Below are 13504 nucleotides of genomic sequence, written 5' to 3' on the forward strand. Positions count from 1 at the left end.
GCTAAACTCAGACGCAACTTTCTAGATATTTTAGTCGGTAATTTTGCCAATTTTAGTAAAATTGGCAAAAAATAATCACTAAATAGTTAATAATCACTAAATAGTTAGTAATTTCGCCAATTTTTGCAAAACTGGCAAAAAACAAAAAAATTATCGACTAAAATATGTAGCCAGTTGCGTCTGAGTTTAGCGAACAGACTATAATCATAAATATTGTTACTTTTTAATTTTTTTAATAAAGTTTTACTTGATCTTTGAGTTAATTATTGTGATCTGTTTTATTACATTTTCATAAAAATGCACACTGCTTGAAAATAATTATTTAAATAAAATGCACTTATTTCGCACAATCATTGAAAATGTGTAATGTAAATGCAGCTATTTTGTATAATTTTCGTAAGTAATACACATGGTAATACATCATTACCTAATGTATTACCGGTACCGGCAACCAACTCATTCACCGGTAGTTCCGCCCACTTAATCGCTTAACCAATAAAAGCCAACTACCGGCTACGGAAGAAGTCGCCGGTACCGGCTACATATCCACTGCCATACATAATTATACATCACGGTGACAAGTGAAATATAAAAATAGATGTTTTATTATTTTACGCCCAAGGAAGACAAATCCAAAGACACAAAATTATAATAAAAAACCTTTTAAACCACCTTTTTCAAATTGCGCAAGTTGTATTATTAATATTAATGTTAATAAATGAAATATAAATATTTTGACGTTTCAAAAGCACTACTCCCTTAAAGTAGCATTTTTAACGCTCCTATGGAGTCCTAAAAATTGCATTTTTAACACGTTTGTAGAAAAATATATTTAAAAACACTAATATATTCTTTCCACGCCTTTTCTGGACTGATACATACATAAATTAAAACATTTTCAAGTATAACTTCAAAAATATAACATGAAAACTATTTAAAAAGGCAGTATAACTATTAACTAACCTTTGTTGTTTCTCTTCCCACAAATTTTAAAACGCAACAACCATACATAACCAAACCGTCAACCGTCTAAACCTCAGCTGCGCTACAGCTGCCATTATTGGATAATTTTTGGCATGTCATTTGAACATCCAATCATAACAATGTTATAATGCGCATGCGCCGGGATCGTAGGTTTTAACATATAAAGATTCACCCTCATATCGCGCGTAAAGAAGTATAACTTCAAAAAAAACCAATAACAAGAATATAAACGGGATTCATTTTTTCGAATCCTAAAGGCCGCGTTCCACCATCAAATAATTTGATCAAACTGGTTTGAGCAAACTGAAAGTGACAGTTAGTGACGTCACATCCTGAGTGTTCATTGTGGATAATAATGAAAAATTTTAATTTTAAATAAAGTACAAACAAATTAGACAACTCAATACAAAAAATTTGATCTAACTAGACTGATTGTGAGAGCACAGATTTTTAGAATTTCAAAAAAACTGCAATTGTGACGTCACTTTGACGTACTTCCGGAGTTTGCTCAAACTGTTTGATCAAATTATTTGATGGTGAGACGCGGCCTTAAGAAAACTAATAAGTATTTTTCAAAAATTTAAACGCAGAGTGAAAGATTACGTTAGAACCGAGGGCCCAAAGTCACTGAAAACTTCTATGTTTATTTTAATAAGTTACGGGGGTGAAAAACTAAGAAAATTTAGTGTGATTTTTAGTTTCAAATAAGCCATTAAAAAAACTTTTTATTCATTCTAAGGGACTTTGGGCCCTCTGTAATAAAGTAATCTTTTATTCTTCTTTTAAATTTTTCAAAAATACTTATTAGTTTTCTCAGAATTCTAAAAAAATGATTACATTTAAAATACAGGCGTCAAAATTTTGCATTTTGTTCCTTTCCCCTTAAAGTTTGTCGCACTTATTTAGAAACACCCTGAATTGATAAAGAACAAATCTAGTTGTTAAACATAAGCGAATTAATCAAAAAACAGAATGTTAAGAAAACCGGAGGCTATATAGTTGGGTTTTAATTTCAGTATTTTATAAATGCCCTGTACACAGTGGCGACGCGTGACTTTTTCTAAAGTGTTACCAAACCTGATGTAAAAAAATCTTATTTAAAAAAAATTATTTTGAACCTCCCAAATATAAGTTTTTGTTTTCAATCCTGTGGGATAAAATTAAACAAATCACTATTCCCAAATTATATGTATGTAATTATGTATATGTAACAGGTATAACAATAAATAAAAAACAAACTAAACATATTATTCTACCATACAATTAACATAAAAAATGAACAAGTAGGAAAAAGCATAGATTTTGAAAACTATTTTTTATTCATTTTAATTCTTCCACTTTCAATAATATCATTTTTTTTTCTTCAAAATTATATATAAAAAAAATATACAAGGAGAATAACTTTTCAAGTAGTTGATGAATTACGCAATACGTAGCAACACTCTTGCATGTTTAAATGCACGCACACTGTAATCTGTAATAGGTACTAAACTAATGTTACCAATCCTCATAAAATGGTGACAATACTGATATTCGCTCTGAGTGTTAACAAAGTGTCAAAGCAAAATCGACCGACCTGCTCATGGTGGCGGTTTTTTGAAATTTTATCAGGACGCTTTGTATATGTTTAAATGAGACATTTAAAAAAAATGCCGTGTCCCGCTAGTGATATTATATATTAATATAAACAGAAAATAAAAACGCACTTAATCTGATATAAATTCTTCTATTTCCAATATCGATTATCAGTTTGATTTTGTATACATAACCTCACTATCGCAGTTTATGTCAATAAATCTTTATTAAGGTGAAGCAGTAGCGATCAACAGGTAGGGGAAAGGCGGGCAAAATGGGGTACTTAAGGTTTAAATTGGAATTTAAAAAAAAATCTGTAACTTTTAAGGTCTTAAAATAAGACAAATACCATTGTTATAGTAGTAACTATTTATTAATATAATTTAAATTTAAAAAAAGTCAAAGTTTTTTTTATTATATGAAAAAACAGAAACTAATGTAAATTGCCCCATTATGCCCGTCGTATAGGGTAAAATGGGGTACCAAATTGAAACCAAGAAAAGTTTATTGACAAAATTCGCATACAAGTACTACTTCATCATCTTCATCTTCTATACCTGCACATGAATTTTTAGCCCATTTAAGGCAACTGGATCAGCTTATTCATCCTTCTGTGGAACTTGAATAAAAGTTTCCGCAGAAACAGTCAGTGTCACTATTTTCGCCTTCTGAATCTGACTGATCTGATAGTTTTATTCAATTGCGATTTCTTACTCGTCTGTGATTTGGTTTGATCATCGGCTATCTTACTTGGTATGGTAGAAAGGGTAAAGACTACCGCAATAGGTATGGTAAAAAGGGTACCCCATTTTACCCTATCTATTGGTACCCCATTTTGCCCAAAGAGCAGATTTTGAGATTATGACCTGTTTAAATTATTAAAAGTTTTTATTTTTTAACATAATGACAAACGAATCCTCTGGAACACATTCACTGTTAGCTGGAAGTAGTGATATTAAATAATAAATTGTTTTAATAATACTAACGATGGATTATTTTTCGGCCGATATTATAATTTGGTTAACTAAAAACGCACATGTACTCTTCACAACAATCGACTAACAGTTAATTAAATCTGCTTTATGTCAGAAGGTGTAAACAGGCGTCTATAATATAATTTCATTAACGCCGTATAGATGGAGCGAGTGATATTAAAAAAAGGGGGTTACCCCGTTTTAGGCAGCTACCCCGTTTTGCCCGCCTTTCCCCTAGCGAAAACGCGTTCCAAGATTGCGGCTGTAATTTTGAATATTTTTTCGAGATATTTGGCACACGTATTCGTAATATAATAAAGAATGGATGTACAGAGCCCAATTTGAAAAATAGACTCCTGGACAAAATTAACGCACCACTCATATTTTTCTCAATAATCTTTATTTATTGATAATTTACTGTACGACAAGTTGCCTATGGACCTTGTTTGACAGTGACAGTTGTTATGTAAGCTAATAATAGTCTTGTTTTAACAATAATTTGTATTAAACTTCGTTTTAGACTAAAAGTGGGTTAAACTTTTCATAAAAAGTGCCGATTAAAGCAAAGTTCTTGTGAGAAACAAGCTTTTTAGTGTGATATTTTTCATCACATGCATGTTTGGAAGTTCATTTATATAAAAATCAAATAAAAAAATGAACCTCCAAAGAAATTTGTCAATGGAGGAGGCAGTGTGAGCATCGACTCTCCTAGATGAAGGATATTCAATGCGATACGTTGCAGGTTTGTTAAGAAGACATCATTCCAGCATCAGTCGCAAGGTGAGGCGATATAATGAAAGATGGTCGTACGTCGTACCATCGAAGACCAGATCAAGGGCGAAAACGTTGCACTAATCAAATTGATGATCGTTTTTTGAGACAACGTGCTCTCAGAGATACGAAAGTCACCAGCAGTTTGCTAAAAATTGAACTAGCAGATGTTCGAAATGTCGCGATTTCGTCTCGAACAGTTAGAAGACGTTTACATGAAGCAGAATTGAGCAACAGGAAACCGGCCAAAAAACCCTTGCTTATCAAAGAACACAGGGTTCAGAGATTGAATTTTGCAAGATAGCATCAAAATTGAACCATCGATGATTGGAAACAAGTTCTTTTCTCCGATGAGACTAGAGTAAGCCTAAAAGCTCCAGATGATCAGAAGCGTGTCTGGCGAAGGCGAGGAGAAAGGTTTGATAGCTGCAATATCTCTCCTAAAGTACCTTTTGGTGGTGGCTCTAAAATGTTTTGGGGGGGAATTTGTTTTGAAGCTCGTATGGAGTTGGTTCCCATACGTACGAGGTCTATGAACGCCCATTATTACTTAGACAACATTTTTGTCGAACATGTAATGCCTTTTGCTCCGTTTCTTGGACCTAATTTTTTATTCATGCCAGACAACGCTCGTCCTCATGTGGCTCGACAGGTTATTGGCTACCTAAATGATGTTGATATTCCATTATTAGAGTGGCCACCTAACAGTCCGGACATGAATCCTATAGAGCATCTATGGGACTATCTCAAAAAAAAGATTCGAAGTCGTAGACCCTCTATTGCCAATCGCAACCAACTCATTAAGGCCGTTATTGAAGAATGGGAGAATATTCCGAAAGCTTTTGTTGAACATTTGATATCAACCATGCCTCGGCGCATAAATGCAGTCATAAGAAGTAGAGGAGGGCCTACACTGTATTAGTGTTGACCCAGATGCATTTTATTGTGTTACTTTACTGATTTTTTTCTTTTTGCAATTTGGAGTTATGCTAGCTTATTTACGCATTTCCGGCAAAAACAATTTTTAAAGAAACAATAAGGCAAATTAAGGTCATGATAAAGTCATGTTGGACTTACTTGTAGGTGTTTATTATTATTTCAATGTAACTTAGTTTTATTTTGTGTTCATATTGTAAATATTTAGATTAACTAAAGTGGTGCGTTAATTTTGTCCAGGAGTTTATATTAATATGTGAAAATTACTCTGTAATTAAATACATTATTAAAAAAACGAGCCTGTACCGCCATTAAGAAGAACAAAAAAATACACTTTCTTCAAATAAACTTTTTTATCCGATGCCTAGATTTTGTGTCATTTTGGAACTACTAATGAAATAAAAAATTTTAGTAGTTCCAAAATGACACAAAATCTAGGCATCGGATAAAAAAGTTTATTTGAATAAAGTGTATTTTTTTGTTCTTCTTAATGGCGGTACAGGCTCGTTTTTTTAATATTGTATTTAATTACAGAGTAATTTCCACATATTAATATATTTTTCAAATTGGGCTCTGTACCGCCATTCTTTATTATATTAAGAATACGTGTGCCAAATATCTCGAAAAAATATTCAAAATTACAGCCGCAATCTTGGAACGCGTTTTTGCTACCTGTTGATCGCTACTGTTTCCTCTTAACGAAAAAGAAAATATTTTTGTTGCACTATAAATTACAGTATAAATTAATAACTAATGAATTCTAACAATTGTATTCGGTTATTATCACTACAAAATAAAAATATTCAAGTTTAACAAAATAATCCCATAAGACTCAATGTTAAAACGTCCTGACAAAATCTGACAGCGTGTCACGTGACTGTAAGTAGAGGGGAGACGCACGGAGCCAATACACAGCGTGCCCGCGCTGTCTCTAACAGAGCCGTCGCTCCTTCAAAATTTTCAGAAACAAGCTAGTCCCGAGCGATAGCGAGGTTTCTCCTGCGTTATCACCATGATACTATAAATAACAAGATAATATATTGCACATCCTGAAGTCGTGACGTAACTGGAGACCGGCAAGTTCGTAATGGTTCGTAATCATTCGTAATGTCCGATTACTTTGAATTGTTCGCGGTTTTATTTTATATTTTATCTTTGACAGTTATTTTGACTGGAATCTCGACACTAAATTCTTTTCGAATACATTGAAGTTTAATGTTATTTTGCTAATTGAATAATTTCATCACATAATGCATACAAATCCCATTTAACTTTAACAAGAATTCAAATTCAACTTCCGGTCTCCAGTTACGTAATCAATGAGCGAACTCGGACGTATTTGAGCTACGGGAAAATACTATCTCTTTATTTATAGTATCATGGTTACCACTGCCAGTATTGGTAACGGCATCCCAAACAGCACAAGTACATCCCTGTTACTTACCCGGGACGTACCGCTAGGACATTCGTACGTCCAGAGGACATACGTTTCAGGTCCTGGGACATCCTCGGGACGTACCGAGGACGTCTGATGTTACAAAATCATCCGTACTCAGGACATCTGAGCAAACCCTCCTTAGGACGTCCGAGCAAGCCTTCCTAGGGACGTCTGACCAAAACCTCCTTGGAACGGCCGACCAAACCCTCCTTGGGACTGCCTACCGAAAGTTTTTATAAAATGTTTTCACAAATTTTAAATACGACATGTAAGTGACTACTATAACAGCGTAAGCGCAAAATTTTGAACCAATGTTTTTTAAATGCATTCATTTTTTTCGAATCTTGATAAAACTAATAAATATTTTTGAAACATTTAAACACAGAATGATAGATTACATTATTACCGAGGGCCGAAAGTCCCTTAAAATAAACAAAAGTTTCTTTTGAATGAGATATTTGATATTAATAATCACAGTAAATTTTCTGTTTTTTACCCCTGTAACTTGTTAAAATAAACATTATAGAAGTTTTCAGGAACTTTCGGCCCTCAGTAATAATGTAATGTTTCATTCAGTTTTTAAATTTTACGAAAATCCTTTTTCAGGATTAAAAAAAATGAATGTATTTAAAAAGCATTGGCACAAAATTTTGCGCCTAAGCTCTTAAAGAATGTCAAAAAGTAAATATTAAATTGTTTTATACTGAATTTACTTGAAACTTTTAAAGATGAAATCTGCATTTAAAATGAAAAAAAAAACAAATATATTTCAAACAAATTTTTATTAAAATTTCATAAATAATATTCATGTTAACTCATATTTTTATTTTCTTTCGCAGTCAGCCTCTCCTTTCCCCTTTTCATATAACTTCTAATCGCTTCCTCTGTTTTTTTTTGTTTGGCGAAATACCACTTTTGTCAGCTGCAGCTAAAATTGAAAAATAAACACTATAAGAAATATATTTAAAATAATTAATTTTTATACAAAATAACTACTGGCTATCTATTGTCTTGTTACATTACAGTTTTATTACATTTTTAGTTTAGTGTTTACTATATTATATTGCTAAAAATATATATCCTTCCGGTAGGGATCTATGAGGGAGTATCACTGAGCCACATGCCCTTATCACTTGTCATACTGCTCCATCACATAGGCTGATCAGCCTTATGAATTTTAAACTGACGTGTTAGCCTTTTTGTTTTCCTTTCAACGGGCTGGGGATTTAACTCGCATTCATCACGGCAAAGTGATGTGCGGCCAACCGTTCGTCCTGCTATGCTATCCAATCTACATATTGCTGAAAATACTAGTATTATATTGCTCAAAATAAGAGGTTTCCTATTTGTAAATAAATTTTATAAATTAGAATTAACAGTTACGGAAAAACAAAAGTACAATCAAATATTGTTGCGTTGTTTTTGATTATAATATGAATTAAATATGTGAGTTCATCTAGGCACATATTTTTAAAATATCTTTTTAAGTGGTAGTTATTGTGATATAATACTCACATACAAACAGCTTTCCCACCATCGTACTCTTAAGGCTACGTTTTCCTTTCCGACCCAGCCAACTATACTCAATAATAAGACTGTCTGCCAATATAGTTGACATTACTCTTTTGATAAAATTATAAGTGCTTGATCCGCCAAATTTTGATAAGTCTTTTACCTATAATAGATACCAATTGAAAATTAATAATTTACATACACAATTTACGTACACAATAATTATACATTTGCTACATGAAGCATCACCAGAATGACCCTTTGTGTATGTAATAAAAGCTTTTGCTGGTACATCACAAACAATAGAATTAATTTTTATAGAAAATGTTCGACTATCTATTTCAATACCGTTATTTATAATTTATAAGGTAAATAAGGCTTGATACAAAGATGTCTAAAAAAATATTAGCCTCTGCAGGCTGGCTTCTCATAGCCATGATAAATACCAATCATCAGGGCCTATTTTATCACTAGGCCCATGAGGCCCCTGCCTTGGGCCCGCATTTTAATGGGGCCCGAAAAGATCACCGAAAGAAAATTTTTATTGAAAAAACAAAATAAATTTTCAAAATTATTTCATTTTACGAACAGGAAATGATAAATGATAACAAATTGGGATATAGTGATATTCATAAACTATAAACCAACATAACGACCGTTAAGTACCAATACCTTCTATCTAACGACAAGTAAATTTTACAGGAGAAGCAAAAAACTTATTTAATTTTGCTCTGCCAATCAGAATAATTTAATATATGGACTTTCTACTTTTTTATGTATAAGATTATCGTACCTCACATATTTGATTTTGAAAGAGCTTTTGAAAAAGACAGTTTGTCAGTTAGGAGGTATTGTTTTTCTCTGTTACTTGAAATATATGTGTTTAATGGAAGATAGGAGGTCTTAAATGTAATTAAAAAATGAATTAAACTCAAAAAACTTTATTATTATTATTAATGATATCAACACATTAAGACTTCTGAGATAGTGAGTCATAGAATGTATGACAGTCTTGCGGTAACACAGTTTTCAATTGTTGTAAATGAGAGTACTTCGTAGAACTAATAGGTAGCACTTTGTCATGCAAGGGAGTATAAATCGGTTCAGGAATAATTTTAGGTCTTATGGGCAACTCACTCCACTCATCATCAAAGTTTAGTTTATATTGTATTTTTCCATCTATGGTATACAGTAAAGCCCTCAGATCTGTTACAACAGGATCTCCTACTTTACGACCTGGCCTAATGGAAGTGTATCGCCATGTGTCCTCATTTGCGTAATTTTTAAAAAATTGATAGTCAACCAATTTCACTTCATACGGAAATGGCTTACTTCTTGCTTCCTTAGTAGCAGAAGCATAATCGCTCGGAAGATGAATCTCACGATGCTTCAATTTAGTCTCGATAGCGCTGTGGACCGAGTCACACTCCATTTGAGTGTGACCCGGTTCTAAAAACTTTTGGGTTATAACTATCTGATATTTTACAGAAAAGGCAGATAATGCGTTAGACAAAATGTTATTCCGATTTTGGTATGTGCAGCCATCTGAAAATATTACTATAGGTAACCTGTTGGCGAGACAGTGTTGTGACAAGTAATCTAAAAGGAAGTTAACAAATGTGCTTGCTGTCAAGTCACTGGCAGTTTCGTCAAACCAATAGCATGTTGCATGATGAGTGACCAAATTGTAGACCGTATAGTTGTGACAACTTAACTTCGTTTTGAAGTAGAGGGCACTTGCAGTCAGATAAGGACACACTTTGACAGCTTCAAGATCCATTGTAAGAAGATTAAATTCACCAGCTTGTGCTTTTTCCTTGTCATGTTCTTTCTCGGCTCTTGCTCTTGATTTACGTTGAATATGATCTTTATATTTTTCGTCTGAAATATTTCCTTCTTTATAACTGACACAGATGTCACACATATCCTTTTTTAAGGTATAAATAGAAAGATTTGAATCTTTAAATATCTTGTCAAAAGTATGTCTGCTTGCACTCTCTTCGTTATTATTTGAGCACCATATTTTATAGGAATTATAGAGTTCTGTTTTATTTCGGTAATATGGCTCGATGAATAATTTTCTCGAATTTTTTCTATTATAATGAGAGGGAAGTGTTGGGATATTTTTAAAAAATTCACGTAGCATCTGGATTCTTGTCGCCGTTCCTCTTGGCACAACTCGTTTTCGATTGCTATTGGTGACTTCATTACATGGAAGTGTTTTATGAACTGACTTCTTGACCCAAGATTGTACAGTAAAAGAACCTAGGGAAAATGTATTTAAAAAGGATGTCTTGCAAACTCGCAAATTACCCTCAGCTGTAGGCAAAAAATACTGGAAAGTACCTTCCCGGCTTGTCTCACACCCTACAGTTTTTCTAGCAGTAGTTTGTCGGGAGACTAATCCATTTATATAAATCTTCCTTTGTTCCCAATTTAAGTTTGTCCAAAAATTATTAAATATATCTTGTCGCATCTCCACGGTCAGTTTTTCACAATTCCTGACTTTACTTGTTGTACATTTTTTAGACTTGCATGCTTCACCCAGTTTGCGAGCGCTTCGGGGAGTATTGTGTAACATTTTTCCCTCTTTCGGATTTGTATAACCTAAGTAATCTTTGCCAAGCATTCTTAACTCTTTGTTACGATTTTTTTTCCAAGTCTTACTATCTGGTTTAATTTTTCTTTTTCGTTCTTCATTGATTTCTCCGAAATAAACCTGTCTTGGCACCAGCTCAGAATCCGGCACACTATTTTCTTCAGACACCCTATCTTCGCTCTCAGTCTCCGATGAATCAGACTCTGGGTTATAGGAACTTTCACTGGGTGAAAAATCGTGAGCTGAAGATGTACTTGGAGTCGATGCTCTCTCTGTAATTACATTTTCAGTATGAAGTTCCTCGTTTAACTGTTGGAAGTGGGAGTCTTCTAAATTGTTGGAGGAAAACACATTTTGATAGGAACGATTACTTTCTTGATTGTCAGACAAGGCAAGACTACCAACTTGTTGGCTTGTACTAATAGGAGGAGTAATATTTTCATTTGTCTCCGGAATGTAGGAACTTCCATCTGGTAACAGTACACTGTGGATCAATGTCGTAGTTTCATGAATTAAGTTTACACAGTGTTCGTCTTGGCTCAGATTTTTAGATTGTGATCTTGTGGGCTCTAAACCTTCAGAAATAATAACGCTAGTAGTAGACTCACTTGTGCAGCCATAAGGAATGTTTTCATCAAGTTTCAAAGCCAATCCTAATATTTCAGCTGCCCGTGTTTTCCTACGTCGATCTTGATTGATATTCATCTGTAAAAAAATTTGCATTTAGGTACTACTTTGAGATTTTACTTGAAAATTCAATGCTTGAAACATTGCTTGTTACGTAAATATAACTATTAGGGGATCGAAAATAATCTTTATTATAATTTATCATATAAAAGCAAAATGTTTTGTTTCCAATGTTAGTTAAAACGTACTTTAATATTAATAGCTGCATTTTTCTGTTCTTAAACAGCTTTTCATTATGACAAAATATCCGATATGCCCGTTTTTTGCGCCGCCTATGTACTACGAACACCTTAAGTAATTTTAATTATTTTTGTGGAAAGATCTGCTATCTACATTTCAATTTACTAAAACTCCCTTTGGTGGTTGTGTGTACATTTTTAACTATAACTGTATTATAAGCCTTGAATATGTAACTATCATCTTAACTTAAAATTAATTTATAAGAACTTTAACACACAAAAACATGAGTTAAATTGAGGTTAGGTATTTATTTTTTGTACAAAGTCTTACTTAGGCTGTTAATTTTAGTTGTAAAACACTCCTTACCTTTTGATAACACCAGACACACACGTAAATACAATATTGTACGGCAGAAGAACTAAATAAGATACAAAAAACGAATAATACCGGGAAACTGTTGATAGGCGGTACAACTAACAAACAACAACCACAAATGAGTAGATAGAAGGTATTTCTGCTATTCAGTTAGAAGGTATTTCCGGCATAAAAAACGCTGATTAAGGTAGGATATATTTCCATGATGTTATTTTAAATACTTTGAGAATAGATACAGTTAGGATATTTTGTTAGAAGATGCGTAACAAGCTTTGCAGTTAGATGGCGCGATAAACTTATTTTTGAAAAAAATGTAGATAGGAGGTATTGGTACTTAACGGTCGATAAACCATTCTTATCATAAAACTGCAATAGGAGTAGGTAGATTGCCTTGTCGGCATAACAATAAGCAAAATTTAGACACCACTCCGAAGGATTACCAAGAGGTAGGATTAACAAGAGTTATCGTCACGTATTGTCATAATATTTATTTAACATGCACTTTTATATTTAATATTTAGTTTGATGATTGATGCCGTTTTCTTGTTCTTGCAAAGATAAGGTATTGCTTGCTTGTACTTATTAGTTTTCAGTCCTGTGCTTTTTAAGTTAATTCAAAGTTCAACTAATATATTCATTAATCATTAGTCGTTTTATTAAATTCCTTTAAACACTCATTATTCTTAACTGAGTAATCGTTTCATTATTATTATGAGTTACAAACATTTAAGTGGCAGCGAAAAACGAAAAAACCAAAAATTAAAAGAACAGGAACGGCAGGCACCAAAAGATGCCATATTATCATATTTTACATCTCAAAACAATGTACCAACAGGAAGTTCGTCCTCACATCCTGTCCTTCTGCTTCTAATTTACTACAGCCCAAATTGAGCCTTGGCCTCCTTTATTTTTTGCCTTCACCCTTGTTTATCTGTGGCTGCTCTTTTCCATGCACGGACTATTAGAAATGCTTGTGCATCGCTGCTTACTGTATCTTCCCAGCACTTTCTTGGCTTTCCAACCGGTCTCTTTCCCTGCATTCTAGCGTTCATTGCTCTTTTTGGTGGCCTATCCTTTCCCATTCTTATCACATGGCCGGCCCATTGCAATCCTTGTATTCTAATGAAGTCTGGCAGGAGTGTTTTCTTATAAAGTTGATAAAGCTCGTTGTTGCATCGAAGATTCTGAAGATTCCGTCCTAGTATTCTACTCAGTACTTTCCTTTCGAATATGTCGAGTTTATTTCTGGATTTTTTTTATACTTACTGGATTTATAAAATACTTACGTGAGGACTTTATACATACATATTATATTATGCTGTACATAGTAGAGAAATTCCACGGTAGTTTTTGCACTTTAAACAATTAAACATTGTTTAATTATTTAAATATAAATTTTATTTATTGTTAATAAAATTTAAATTTCTACTGCAACTATATTTCTATTAAATAATAAATACATATAAAAAAGTT

Source organism: Diabrotica virgifera, chromosome 3, assembly GCF_917563875.1.
Source record: "Diabrotica virgifera virgifera chromosome 3, PGI_DIABVI_V3a".
In the NCBI taxonomy this organism is placed as follows: Eukaryota; Metazoa; Arthropoda; class Insecta; order Coleoptera; family Chrysomelidae; genus Diabrotica; species Diabrotica virgifera.